General features: G+C 43.3%; 1 protein-coding gene across 29 annotated transcripts in view; it reads left to right on the forward strand.

Annotated features, from left to right (window-relative positions):
- The first annotated feature begins 3,914 nt into the window (after window positions 1-3,914).
- The window catches only part of adgrl2a (adhesion G protein-coupled receptor L2a), a 97,015-nt gene continuing 86,587 nt past the window's right edge, over window positions 3,915-14,342 (forward strand). For 23 of the 29 annotated variants that reach the window (XM_076725849.1, XM_076725837.1, XM_076725841.1 and 20 more), the window contains exon 1: window positions 4,064-4,895. The gene's annotated coding sequence lies outside the window, so the exon portion shown is untranslated. Of the gene's footprint in view, window positions 4,896-11,091; window positions 11,263-14,342 lie in introns of those variants that run through there. The other 6 variants (XM_076725844.1, XM_076725862.1, XM_076725859.1 and 3 more) reach the window with 3 other exon arrangements.

Raw genomic sequence — 14,342 nt, forward strand, 5'->3', positions numbered from 1 at the left:
TACTGAGCATTCACTCGGTTTACAGTGAACACGCCACAGAACGTCCACATTTACACAACACAGAGCACAACACGGCAAAGTGAAGCAAATTGGAACCGTTGGCCTCTGCTGAACCATATTACTGGTTACCATATATCATTTTTTATAGGTCAGAAGTGAAGCACATCTGTTTCCACTTGGCTACATTTCCATACAAAACATTTGAATAGAGATTCTTCACCTGTATCTGTTGCTCGCCTCTGCTTGTTTAAACCAACACGTGTGTCATACATCAAACCTCAGACACTGTTTCGTACCGGCGTGTTTGTGAAGAGGTCTGATGAGAGAGCGCGGTCTAAAGAGCGCTACCATTCTTTAATGTTTACACCGTGACACGGTTTGCTTTAAATGATTTGTTTATGTAGTGTGGTCTTTTAACACTCAACTTATTTGACAGTTGTGCAAGCCAGAGCCCAACATGCCCACACTGGGCCTTGCTTTTTTTCTAATTTGATCTCAAAGCCCCTCATGTGTTTGACTTCTTTTTAATTGCTTCCTGTCTGCTGGGTCAATTATAAGTCCTGGGCCCTTTTTAAAGGGGACTGACTATAGCAGCGTTTTTGAACAGACGGAGTGATTGAATAACTGAAATCTGAGCAGAATGATGAGATCACTCACTGCGACTTGATTTGATAATATTTTACTTGGTGTGTCAGCTCACAGCGTACACATGTTGATTTACGTTCAGTCAGAGGCTGATTGCCTGGGATTCCTTTCTTAGGTCTGTTTAATGAAAAAAGCGGGAGAGACAAAGACAGTCTTACTCTTTAATCCATTATTGATTTTGGGTCGGGTGCACTCTAGTGTAAACACCCTCTTTGGTATTGTATTTAACACAAAATATGAGCCTTGAGAAAAATGCTCAAAAGATTAACCAGTCGTCAGTGAGCAAATTAAAAACACATAAAGACAGGTTTGTATTAACATATGGTAATCCATTCGTTTTCCATTAACCCCAACAGCAAAGTGAAGGCAGAATAACGTCTGTGTCAACCTGCACTTTCAGACACTTCTCAAAATAAAGGTGCTTGATAATGCGTCGTTTCCAAATTTCTGGCAACGATTGGTGAAATCTACCACCTTAAGATGTGACTTCAAAAGGAAATCTGTAATCCAACTGCTAAAGCCTGTTGAGTGAAGGCAGTATCCAGCTGTCCTCTCATGTCAAAATCCATATTTACAAGCAAGAGCAAAATTCCAGTAGAAGGCTTTTATTTATATATTATTCATGCCCCCATCAGCCACAGGTTGAAACTCAACGCCCCGATCCATAACTTATAGAAAAGACGGAAGCATTCGAACGTCCAAAATGAACATTACACACAATGAGAGCTCCGTTTTTTTAATAAGCATATACAAGTCCGAGATAAGCTCTGTGTCCAGCTCTGCCGGTGCAGAAACAGGGCAGCTCCTCGAGGTGCTGCAGAAGTGAGGTCAGAACTCCAAGCTGCACGGTTGCCCATGGCTACATAAATATTAACCGAGTCTCCGCTGTGTAGAGAGGCCTTCTTTGATTATGAGTCTGCTCCGAGAGTTTGATATCCAAGGAGACCACTAAAGCCAGCTTGACAAAATTGATGAGAGAATACCGGGAGAGTCGGTGTAGTTGTGATGTGGAGGAGTTTCACTTGGTTTTGGAGCAGATCAAGCTGCTGGATTTCATGCAAACCAAGCAGGGAAAGAAACATCACTAGCTCGCACTTCTCATACTTGGAGCTTCACTTTGAACTTATGCTCCAGTGGTTGGGAGAGATGTGACGAGAGGAAAATAGGAAGTGCGACCCCTTTCAGTGTCCTAATGCTGAGTCTTTTGTCTGCTCTTTGCACAGTACAATTTAGTAAACCGCGCGCTGAAGTCATGTTTAAATTAAATTACAGGAGCAGTTCACGACTTTTAGATTTTCAAACAACAACAGCACGTGACTCTCAGCCCAGGAGTGTTTAATGAAAAGACAAAATACAGAAGGTCAAAAACACTTAATGAACGAGTGATTGAGTGATCGAGCTTGGACGCGGCTTTGCTAATTGTGCTCTGGAGCATGAAACCTGGCCAAATCTCTGCCCGTCATTGGCGAAAGGAGGCTGGCTTGTAAGGGTCAGCGGCAGTCCTGTGACTGGTCATGTGTGCCTGAAATGTCAATCATGTGCAAATATTTTGGGAAAGAACCAATAAGCATTGTTAGGTTAACAATTGAAGGTTAAGAGGCAGGCTCAGTGCCACATGGGAAATGGGGAGACATGTTTGCTCTCACCATGGATGGCTGAGGTCCGTCTAAAGCATCTGCACTCAGCTGCTGCGAAAACAGGAAAAGCGCCGCCGTTACATCTTTACTATCCTGCAAACACACGCTCACATCCTTCATATTTTGAAACGCTTGAGATTTCCGTCCTTGTTTTTCGCCTTCTGAGCGCAGCATTTATCATGCACCATTTGGTGTGTGATTACGTGCAATATTGTGCTGCCTTTGCAAGATATGATTATATCACAGTTTATCATAAACACTTGCACATAAACAGTTTATGTGGACCCGCTGTGACTCGTCAAAGGAGCGACTGCGCAAGCTGGGGTCACACATGCAAGGTGGTCTGTCATAAGCAAAAGAGGCTTAATTACTGTGTGATTCAAACTGATATCTCTGTCTTCACCTGTTTATATTTCATCTGGTGGTGAATTTTACAGAATGATGAATTATGTTCATTCATAAGAACAGCAATATAAGTCTAATGCCCTCTGTTGACAATCTCAGGAAGCAGATTCAAATGAATTCTTGCAAAATGGCAGTTTAAGCTGCTCAACACTGCAGCCATAGAGACACCACATGTGTTTTTAGTCTCGGCTTATAAATAAACATTTCCCCAGATATGGATGCCTGCCACTGGATGACCTTTTATTACATCTGTTTTCTCTTTTTTGTCCCCCGCAAAAAAAAGAGGCTGTATTATTATGTAAAATTATGCTTATGAAAACATAAGTCTGCCCCTCTCCTGCGTTCACCTTCACCTGGCAAGCATGACTCAACTTCACATTTCCCCCATAGTGGGTGAAAGACAGTTTTTATTGAAGCCAGGTGTGTACCCACGTCCTGCCTGATAATGTTTCTGGACAGAATTCCTCAACCAGATCATAACATGCTTCAAGTCTTCACCAGATGCAGAATTAAACATGAAACAGTTGTGACCAGGCCTGTTTTGTTTATTTTCAAGATATTCTGATTTGAGGATAGAGGGGAAATATGGAAAATAGCAGCTGCGTTGAAAATTAGATTTCCCAACTTAGAGACATATTTCTTTTCGCTTTTTTTTTTTTTTTTTTTGGAATAAAAATTAAAATCATATATTACAACTCGGCTTCATTTCGAAAGCAAATGAAGAATTCTTGTACAGAACGAAGTGTAATCACCAGCATTGCGCAGTGAATGCCAAGTCTGCATCAGTAACGTCACTTTGCGGCTTACAGTAAAGAGTGCAGGGGTCAAAAGCCGACGCAGCCTGATAAAAAAAATAAAAAATAAAAAATTCCCTGAATGGTGTCATGAATCATACAAAAAGAAAAGTGCAGGGGGGGACAAAACCACACACACTCACAACTGAGGAGAGATTCTTGGTTTGAAAAACTGCTTGGCTCCACACACTCTTGGCTCTGCACGGCACCAGCAGCAGCAGCAGCAGCAGCAGCCTGACCACCGCTGCCCGGGCCAGTGTGTTATCCTGAGGGGCCAGTTGTAGAGAGGGGGCTAGAAAAAGTCTATCTCGGCTTCCATGTTCCTTTTGATGCTTGGTAGTATTACAGTAGAATAAGTCCTCTGTCATTGGCTGAATAGGCTGGACTGCCTACTGTGACAGAGCGTGGGCCTCTCATGCCCAAAAGGAAGCCAGTGTTGCATCTCTAAGCAGAAAAAGAGGCCAAAAAAACGAGGAGGAGAAATATATTAATAACCTCCTTCCTGCTCACATGACGCAGTTGAATCTTCTCCTAAGTTTAAAAAAAAAGAAAAAGAAAAGTGAGCTGATTCCTGCCGGGCATGGTAATAAGTTGATGTGATTAGTCTCCTGCGCAGATGTAGACTCCGAGTCAGCGCGGATGTGGGACTCCATGCCGGGTTTTTAGTGGAGCCCTCCGCTCCGTCGGGCTCCTGCAGACGGCAGCCTGCTCTCCGCTGACTGCACTGGCGCTGCTGACTGGAAGCCCGCTCCGCGCTGCTTCCACCAAGTGTCTCAACACTGTGAGCGGGATCTTTTCCAGAGGCGAGCCGCTGAAACTTGTCCCAGTCTTCATAGTCTCACTCAGGAGGAGCCAGGAAGAGAGAGAGAGAGAGAGAGAGAGAGAGTCGGCTGCCCGAGTAGCGGAGAGTCTTCTCCCCCACCCCCCCACCCTCATCGTCAAGACACTGAAAGCCCCACTCTTGTCTGTCCCTCTCAGTCACTCCAGTCTCTGGGTCCCCGAGCTCCGCGTCTCCTCTTCTCGTTTGTTGTTGCTGCTGCGGCCGCTTCGGGAAGTGAAGGAGCCGAGACATAGATGAGCTGCTCAGAGGCGCGTTATCAGGTGTTAATGAGGCAGGACTGAGCGCGAGAGCAACACCTTCGCTTGCCATGGAAGTGTGTGTCCGGTGCAGGGGAATGTACGGGCTGAGAGGGGGACCCGCCGCCTGATCGCCAGCCTCTGTCCCAGATAAGGGGAGCATGCCTCAGACCTGCAGACTCTCTGTCTTCGCTGCAGAGGAGTTCCCACCAGACTGTCTTTCCACAATCTGACTTTTTGTTTTTTTGTTTTTTGTTTTTGTTTGTTTGTTTTTAAACAATCCACTTCCTGACTGCGTTCATTTCAGCCTGTTTGGCTCCACTGCTTTTCAAGAAAGGTAAGAGTGTTTGTTTTCTCATCCACACTGTGTAAATCAGAGCCTGAGCAGCACTATTTTGACAAGTTGATGTGGAGTAGCAGCAACTTTTCCTCCTCTTCTCGGTCGCTTCACAGCCTTGCATTTGCTTTCAGGGCTCATTTGGATTAAAAACCAAGACATTACTCAAGTGTGGCAGCGTGTTTTAGCGTCTTTTATTAAGTAAAGCAAAGGGTCAGGTTTGACTAGGAGGAACATAATTTGCTTTGAACAATGAATCAAGCGGGACACCTCATTTTGCATTGATTGAAATTGTCCGAGGGGTACCGTGGTTAATTGAAAAATGGTTAATCAAAACATAACCAGATGTGGATTGATTTGCTCGGCTGCCGAGTTTGGCTGAATGGAAACTATTTAAAAAAAAAAGTGGGGGAGCGACGCATTCATGTGAACCAGAACATGCAAAGCACCATTTAATGGGAATTTATGCCTCCAGAGTTGAAGTGGCAGTTTGTTGCTGGTGCTGGTCACCAGGTTTTTTATTTTTAAATCCACTGATGGTTTTTTTTTTTTTTGGTTTGAATTGGGATTTGTACCGGGAGCTGTGACCTGAGAAGCGATGTCGGTGTGATTCTTGAGAGCATTCACAGGCTAATCCATTATAATTGGGGCTTGTGCTATTTGTCCAAAAGAAAGAAAAGAAAAGAAAAGAAAAACAGCCCAGCCTCGCCTACCAGTGTAATAATTAGTTTTGGCCAGAGAAGAGCCTGTGATGCAACGGGCAACAAGCGCAGGAAATGTCATGGAAATCAACCAAAGGGGGGGAATAAAAATAAAAGCATGCATAAAAGAGGACAGATTTTGCTTCTTGGACTTAACTCAAACCCAGCCGGCGCAGAGAGGCAGTAAAATTAGATCCTCTTACTGCACATTTATTATTTAGGCCTACCGATTCCGAACGCGTCTTGTCAACCATGTGTTAAAGAGCAGGCAGCAGACGCGCACATGCGGCGCGGTGTGTGCCTGCGCCTGGCCCGGGTAGCACACAGCGGCCAGCCCGTGATGCATGGCAGCCTGGAGCAGAGCAGTAATCTCCAGTGATCGATCAGTGGATTGGGATAAATTTAGCTCCAGCTTTCACATGCACCACAGCTTTTTCTTTTTTGTTTTGTTTTTAGGTTGTGCGTCTGATCTTAGGAAAGAGAGAGCTACGAATTCCTGCCTGGATGAGAGTCCATGAATGTGTCTCATTTCTGTGTTTGGTCTGTGATATCTCTGTGGAGTACATTCATCATAGCCATCATAGCTGTCCATTAGAGGAATATACAGCCCCCGTACGAGGTGACATTTGTCGAGCATGTAGTCAAATATGCATTTAAATGCTCTTACACTACAGTCCTGGTTGAATACGCTCAACCTTCTCCGAGGCTGTATTCTTGAGATGATAGAAAACAAGAGAATCAACCAAGTGTTTGGAGGATGAAGTGGCTGCATCTCCATCTTCATGTGTAACAAAGTGACATTCAGTTGAACACAAAGGCAGCCCGTTTGTGAATAAGTATTGGGTTTTCAGGAATGTGTTAGAAATAAGCTAATGCACGCTTTTATCAGGCTACAGGAGCTCCACGTCTTTATTCAAGCCTCTCTATTGGGGAACTCCATTTTCACGTGTTTGTGCATCAAAAAAAAAAAAAAATGTTTGAATTAATGCAAGTTCAAATTCCAGCTGTTTGGAAGGAACATATTAGCATATCAAAGTGGTCAGAGCCTGCACACAATGGGAGAGTCGTATTTTCTGCCACTGGTTTTTTGGCTGAGCCTGAAAGGCTTGAGAAGGAGTGTGTGAGCTGGTGCAGCTGAAAGACTTGTGTATCTTTCTTGTAAGTAGGTCCGTATGACATGTTGTGTATGGCATAATCTGACTGGCGTTTGCTTTCACACAACAGGGTAATTGTATAGTGACTCATAAAGTAGTGTAATGCTGGAGGGGGAGCATGGAGTTCATTCCACGAGAAATTAAAAATTCTTAATTGCAAAGCGCTTTTTTTGGGGGGGAATTCTTAATTAATACAGAGGAAAATTTTCGATAATTGCTCGTTGGTTTTTTCAGCGTCTGTAAAAACAGGTGTGTCTGCTCTCACTGGAAATAACAAACTACTTGAGAATGCGGCCGAAACAAGGAAAGTGTCTTCTCGGATGTCTCAGTGCTCCATGTCTTCAGCTCCAGCATGCCATTACCAGCATTTTACCGTCGAATCCAGCGCGAGAGAGTACCTTTTTCAGTCTATAGCCTCGTTTAAGTGGAAGTGCGTCCGGTTTCAAAGAACTGCAGCTGCTCTTGATCTGCCAGAGCACCAGATTGCCCCTCTTTGCTTGTGCGTTCATGTCTACTCGCAGATCAATACAGCCCAGCACACTTCTGTATCGGTTTTGGGGAGACAAAGTGCTGCATTTCACTCTATTCTCAAGTCTCTATGTCGCTCTCTGGCTGCACACGAGGCTGTTGTGACTCACTGAGTGTGAATGGGTGAGTGGGTGTGAACGCATCAAAATTTGTGAAATTACGGACTGTTGCTTCATTTTCTTCTGGCATATACCCCCCCCCCCCCCCACCCCCCCTTCCCAGAAGGAGCAGCTGAGGTTTTTTAGTATCTACAGATATTTGACTGGTGCATTAAAGAGATCATAACGCAGCTTTCATAGCCTCTCCACATTTTAAATCTCTAACAACAAGCCAGGCACTTCCACTCTGGCTTTATTAAGGTAATTTGTTATTGTTTTAATTCAATATAGACACACACACACACACACACACACTGACCAGTGACAACATTTCCTCACTTTCTGTGTCGTGCGCTCTCACGAGCCTGCTGTCTTTGTCTGAGCAGCGATTGGCGAGTCCATGTGATTGATTTAAAGGTTGCATCGTGGCTGGATGGATAGTTTGTGCTAGCGTTACGCTGTAGGGGTGTTGTGCTTTTACACGCTGAACGCCATCAAATTCAAGCTCATCTTCCTCTTTTTTTGTCCCGAGCATCGCTGTCTTTGTCGCCCAACAGCGTGTGAGGATCAAGGACCAATTTCAAGTTGCAGTTCTCACAAATGGTGTGTTAGCTGCTCCATAGCAAAATCAAGCAAATGATGGATGTGGCGGATGCGTCAGAAGTAGAAGATTGCAGTGAGTTAAAGCATCTAGATTTACATCCCATTGCTTATTTGGCGTGTAAATTGTGGGTTTGTGTTTTCAGATGCAATCTTTTCTGTTGCTAAACCACCTACATGGAGCCATACTGTGCGGATAACTGCTCGCCATTAAAGGGAAGAAACAAGGCTGTAAAAGAAAGCTATGGCAAATTTGATGTAACGTGCAGGCCTTTGGTGGGCCAGAATACCTCCCCTTTCATGACTGATTTTATTTTACGATTGGCAATCAGTAAAATGCTGTGCGCCAGCGTGTTCCCCTCCCTGCCATTTTGTGAAACATTTGTTTCCACTTGCCAAAGGCCTCTGGTGCAGCGGGGGATTCGGTGCCCCTGAAATGGCAGGTGAAACTTTCTGCTTGCCTAAATAATTTGCTAGCAGAACATTACACAGCAAGGACATAGGCGGTGGAAAGTGAGGGTCAATTCAAACTCTGGTGACAAGAAACAACATGGATATTAGCCGATGGCTCTCACAAAGCTCTCTGTGCACTCGTTAAGTGGCAGCAACCCTGAGCTTATCTGGCATCTCTTTTTTTTTTTTTTTTTGTTGCCTCACCCATTTTGTGCTCCTCTAAAAGGTATTTAGAAGGAGAGAAGTGCAAAGTGCAAAACAAAGCAGGATTGTAAAACCTGTCCTGTGGTCATAAAGTGATTGGGTGGAACATATTGACCTGGTTTCTAATCAGAACTTGTGCATTTTGCATCGTGTTGAAACCATGACCTGTGTTTCAGATGAGATATGCTGTTTGCTATTATCAGTGTGTGTCTGTGTGTGTGTGTGTGTGTGTGTGTGTGTGTGTGTGTGTGTGTGTGTGTCAGTACAAAAAAAAAACAAAAAAAAACTTTATCACTATTTATCCCTGAAGGCGTTTTTGAAATTATTTTACAGATTAAAATTAGAGCTATCACATCAAGTTTTTATCACTTGGACAATTTTTAAGATAATAAGGAAATTACAAACACGTTTGTAATTATTGAAAAATGTTGTAATTATTGAAAAATTGAGTTTTATGCATGATGATTTTTTTTTTTTTTTGGCTCTCATTTGATTTGCTGCGGTTATGCTTTTTCTAATGTACAGACTTAACATATACAGCATAGACAACACACACACAGACAGACAGACACACACACACACTCACGTTGGCTGACCCTGTCTCATTCTTTGTGCTATGTGAACAGGACTTGTCCTTATCTGTGCACAGCTGCAACACTATTTGGGAAAATATTCAATTTCTGTGTGACAGAGGAGAACCTGGGAGGCAAGGCTCTAAGCAAACAGCAGTTATTGCGGCTCTGCCATAGCAGCCGAGAGCAAGGCCTGGCTGGGAGAGAGGGGGGATCTGCGGACGTCTGCCAGGGGAAGGAGTAATGTCTCGGCTGGATTATAGGAGAGCGAAGCACATCCACACTTAAAAGCCCCTTTTCCAACAAGACAGGGCTGTTATTTAGGGATGGTGTGGGTAAACACACCAGAGCAATATATTTCCTCCATATAGGCTGCTGTTGCCCTTGACAATTGTGACTCATTGAAAGTGAGATAAGTTTGACTCCCCGTGCCTTTTTTTTTTTTCCTTCTTCTTCTTCTTCTTTTTTTTTTTTCAAAAATAATTTCACGTTGGTGGGCGTTCTTCACTACATTCAGACTGACATTATCCCAGCAAAGTGGAAAACGGGTAAGCAGTGTTCAACATTAGAATCTCGTTTTATTTTTGCAGAAATGTTCAAAAGAGAGTGTTTTTTTTTTTTTAATTCATGTTTTATTGTTTCCAGTGCTGTACTTCAGATGTTTCTGTGGGTGTCTATCAAATGCTTTACACAGCTATTGTGCGGAGTACTGTTTCGCAATTAAGTGAACTATGATGCTCTTAACACAGCCTGTGATAGCATAAGGAGGAAGTTGCAGCAAGCTCCTAAAACATAGAAAAAGCACCAATAGCATGTCGTCCACTGGGTGCAAATGGAGCTGAGAGCAGTTTCTGATTCAGCATGAATCAATGTTTCGCTTGTTCTCCTTGAGTGTGTGCATACTGATGCACTGAGAGCGCTTTAATTCAGAAAACTACAGTAGACGCTCACCTGCATTGAGGTCTGCGCGTTGGAATGCAGTTTTCAAGGCAACGTGGATATTGGATGATCAAACACACCAAACAGCGAAGTCAGTGGAAACATGGGAGTAAATGCACCTCCAGATGCATATTACAGCTAATGTTTGCGCTCACTTTTTTTAAGTGTACGCGCCGCCGCTTATTTAGCTCTATATGCTCATTTGGTCGTCTGGTTGGTTTTGAAGTCTGAGGCTTTGATAAATGATATTTTATTGCACAGTATTTAGTTGGGGGTGTGTGGAAGCTTTGTTCTCCTAATGCAGTTGCCAAGTCAGATGGAGTTGAGCGTCTGGTCTGGGAGTTTCAGAGGAATATCACAGGCATGGTAAGTTGCTAAAAACTAAGCTAATCAACAAAATAATTGTCTGTTCAATTGCTACCATGCCAGAGACATCAAACACAGCCGAGGTTGAAAAAACAATCAAATTATCTCTTAATGATTGCTCACGCTGACAGATGAGTGCTTGCGAGTTGTTTTTGTTTGTGGGAAACATATGCGAGGAAAGAATGAAGTTTGTGGTCGCTCTGTCGTAAATTCAGCGCGCGTGTTCCTAACCTATACACAGATATCCATCATCACCTGTAATGAAAACAATTTTATCTTATTATGTGGTTTTTGGCACTGACACAGAGAGAGCTGTATTAGTTTATTAATTTCCTGCAGTTAATCACGAATCCTGCTGCTTTTATCCTCGCAGTAGCCTCCATGTGTGGTCCACAAAAAAATGTTTCTGTTTCCTCCACAGACTAAAGTTTGGCCCCTATGTCTGCTCTCTCTCTCTCTCCTCCCTCTCTCTCTCTCTCTCTCTCTCTCTCTCTCTCTCTCTCTGTCCCTCCCTCCCTCTCTCTCCCTGCTCTCTTTCTGTCTTTCTCTGCGTAGATAATGTCTCTGCAAATGATTTAACCGCCCTCGTTGAGGCTCCTTCCAGTAATTGAACAAGCAGAGACTGGGTGCTTTACAGGAAAACAATAGTCATATTATCTCAGATCTCCACTACTCTGAGATTCAACAAAACACTACCCTGGATTGGACTTTGCCGACTACTTCGATGGGTCTGAATTGAAGAAAGGAATCAGGTTAGCTCTCTCTTCACAAAAAAAAAAAAAAAAAAGAAAAGTTACGGCAAAATGGATGCCATTCATTTTCTGTTGGCGCGGTTTATTGAAATTGTCGCATGATTGGAATGCATGTCTTACAAGATCCACCTGGGGGTGAAGTGCAGGCTTGGGTGGTGCTTGGTTGACTTAAGAGGCATGCGCGAGGGGGAGGCTTGGTAATAATTAATCAGAAATGCTTGTAGCAATAGTTAGGACAAAAAAAAATGTGTGCTCGTTATAGAATTATATATCGTTAAAAGTGTGACAGTGTAATTGAATATTCTTTCATTTGTGCAGAATTTACACACAATGGCTTTTTTATTTTTTCACTTTTTTTTATTATTATTTTTTTTTTGCCTCAGACAGACAAATCGCTTGACATGAAAATATGGCTCAAACGCCCCTGTTTCAGTATGATTGCTTCAGGTTGGAATTTGTTTTGTTTTCTGGCAGAGCAGGGGGAGCTTTGATTGTGTTGTTGTGGAGCAGAATTGACCTTGTGTGTCAGAATGAGGTTTTTCTACGCCTTGTTTCATACAGAGCACTCTCAGACTGAAATGGCCTTAGGAGGAGCTGTTCTTGACAGAGATGCATTGTTTCAGGCAGCCAATAAACCACTGCACTGAGTGGCTACATCTGTGAACCTCATCTTGACTACAGTGTGGGGCTAGCAACAACACGGCAACTGTCACAGCTGCACCTGCTGCTGTCTCAGTACAGAGCCTCCCTCTCTGTTGCCCACAGAACCGCATCGCTCTTCTCTCCGTGACAAGCCAGAGGCAATGGTCTCTGCTTGGGTCAACTGGAGAGAAGCTTCTTGGGAAAACATTTGAAAACAGAGGACAAAATGTCAGTCCTGAAAAGAGATGTTAAAATAAAAAATTCTGCCCCGAGGGCCGGGATTTGGTTCCGTTGGAGCTTGGGTATAAAATTCCTGCCTGTAAAACATAGTGGGGTTTAAGAGCGCGGGCTTAGTAAAACGTGACCGCCACTTGAGCGCTCATTCTTCAGTGCATGTGTCCGGCTACAGTAACAGTCTGGGGTATGATATGACAGCAAGTTGTCTCTCCTTAATATTGTAAATGATGAACACAGATAAATGGAGCTGACTCCTCTGTACACACACACCGCCCTGCTTGTGTATTGAGGCCATTCAGAAGATGATCTGATCAGCTAAGAAGAGATTCAGGAGCATTAAAGGCTTTTAAATCTCATATGTGCTCATATTTGCTACGCTGCTGTTAAAAGTCACAGGGCTAGGATCTGGTATCGGAATAACATTAACGTTTTTGCACACGCATTTTCTGGCTCAGTGAATACCTGAAAGCGACAACAAGAGACAAGAAATATCTTGCAGAAAATGACTATTGGATCATCACGCCGTCTCAGAAAAAGATTATTGGAGGGGAACAATGCCGAGAGGATTTTCAGCCAGCAGAAGTGATGCAACATGTCCACTTTCCTGCCAAATTGAACTTAGGAGTGTGAAAAGCAATGCAGGGACACGAGGAGTGGGGCTGACGTGAATGCAGATAGTGTGGGATTAACACAGGGGAAGATTGAGCGACAGTGGCCGGTGACGTCTCTTTACAGCTTTGCTTGTACAGCTGTGCCAGGCCTGGCATTCACTGCTGCCTGTTGGATCCAACTCCTCCTCCACTGCCGGGGGGTTAGGTAATGAACATCTTAAATACTGCAGATAAGTTGAGCTCCTGAATGTGTGTGTGTGTGTGTGTGTGTGTGGATGGAGACATCAAATTATTAATGCATTTCTAATGAAAATTGGAATGCTTAATATTGACACCTCAGTGTGTGTCTTGATTTGATCTTTTTGGCATTTGCACAGGAAAAATACATATACAGGCTGCCCTAATAATTCATCATGCCTCCTTCTAAATGAGGTGTGAGGCGGCTCTGCTGGTGTGAATTCTGCTATAACTCACACATAGCCTGACTGCTTTATCCATTAGACCGACCTGTTTGTCTAATTCAGCGATTCAGTCCCGAGCAAACCGGTTTCAGTAATTAAGTCGAGTGTGAGAACTGCAGCTTCTGCTTCACACCTGGCATGTTAACGCTGGACGCGAGACACGTAGATGTGAAGAAGCAAGAAGAAATGGAATTAGCGACAAAATGGTAATCCGCTTGAGTAGATTCCGGCATATCGGGACAGCGCGTACGTGCACACCGTATGCGTGATCTGACGGCGGCCATGAAATCGTTTTTTAGGGTTAACATCAAGATTAGTTATTTTTAGTCTTAGTTTTTGAGTTGCTGGTTGCCTTTCTATGAAAGTAATTCAGGAATTTAGTACCACTGTTACGTCACCGTCCTGTGAAGAAATTTCCGAAATGTCAAAACTCTTGTCTGCTATAGCAATAATTTTTTTAAATTATTAATTATTTAGCTGGAAAAAGCAGGAGTTTGTTTCCCAGTCCATAAAATAAAAGCAAAAAAAAAAAAAGGTATTTTATCTCCTCACTCTTCCTCAGTTTTCATAATAATTTAAGGTGTTAAATCCAGCGCGCTTCGCTGTGGCCCACCTACTGAGGAAGGTCTGAGTTGGACAGCGAAGGTGTTGTTGAAATTAGATTTAAACAAAAAGTCAAGTTTCAGGTTTTACACACTGTTTTATGAAGCTGACTGCGACTATATAAAAACAGTCTATAAAACCTGACATTACTTTTTGAGGAGATAGAGATAGATGACACCGATTGGTCGTCATCGTCTAATTAGTGAACCGCAGAAAAGTCAAATATCGCAAATGTGACATTTCGTTAATCTCAATCTGTGTTGTACTTCTGTTTGCGCTCTCATCACAAACAACTGGGAGCGAAACATATGTTTTCATCCTTATGAATCACTCTGTGATAAAAATCAAAGCAAGGTTAAATGATGACCAGACAGAAAGCTCTGAGCATGCTGCACAGTTTCACAAGTGCTGCATCTGTGCCCGGCAACACACATTTCATTTTTAGCCTCAACAGCAGCTGAACCAATGCCATGAGTGCTATTCTTTAGTAGTTGATGGAAATGGGAAAAAGCAGTGTAAAGAGGAC

Source organism: Chaetodon auriga, chromosome 3 (assembly GCF_051107435.1).
Source record: "Chaetodon auriga isolate fChaAug3 chromosome 3, fChaAug3.hap1, whole genome shotgun sequence".
Taxonomy (NCBI): Eukaryota; Metazoa; Chordata; class Actinopteri; order Chaetodontiformes; family Chaetodontidae; genus Chaetodon; species Chaetodon auriga.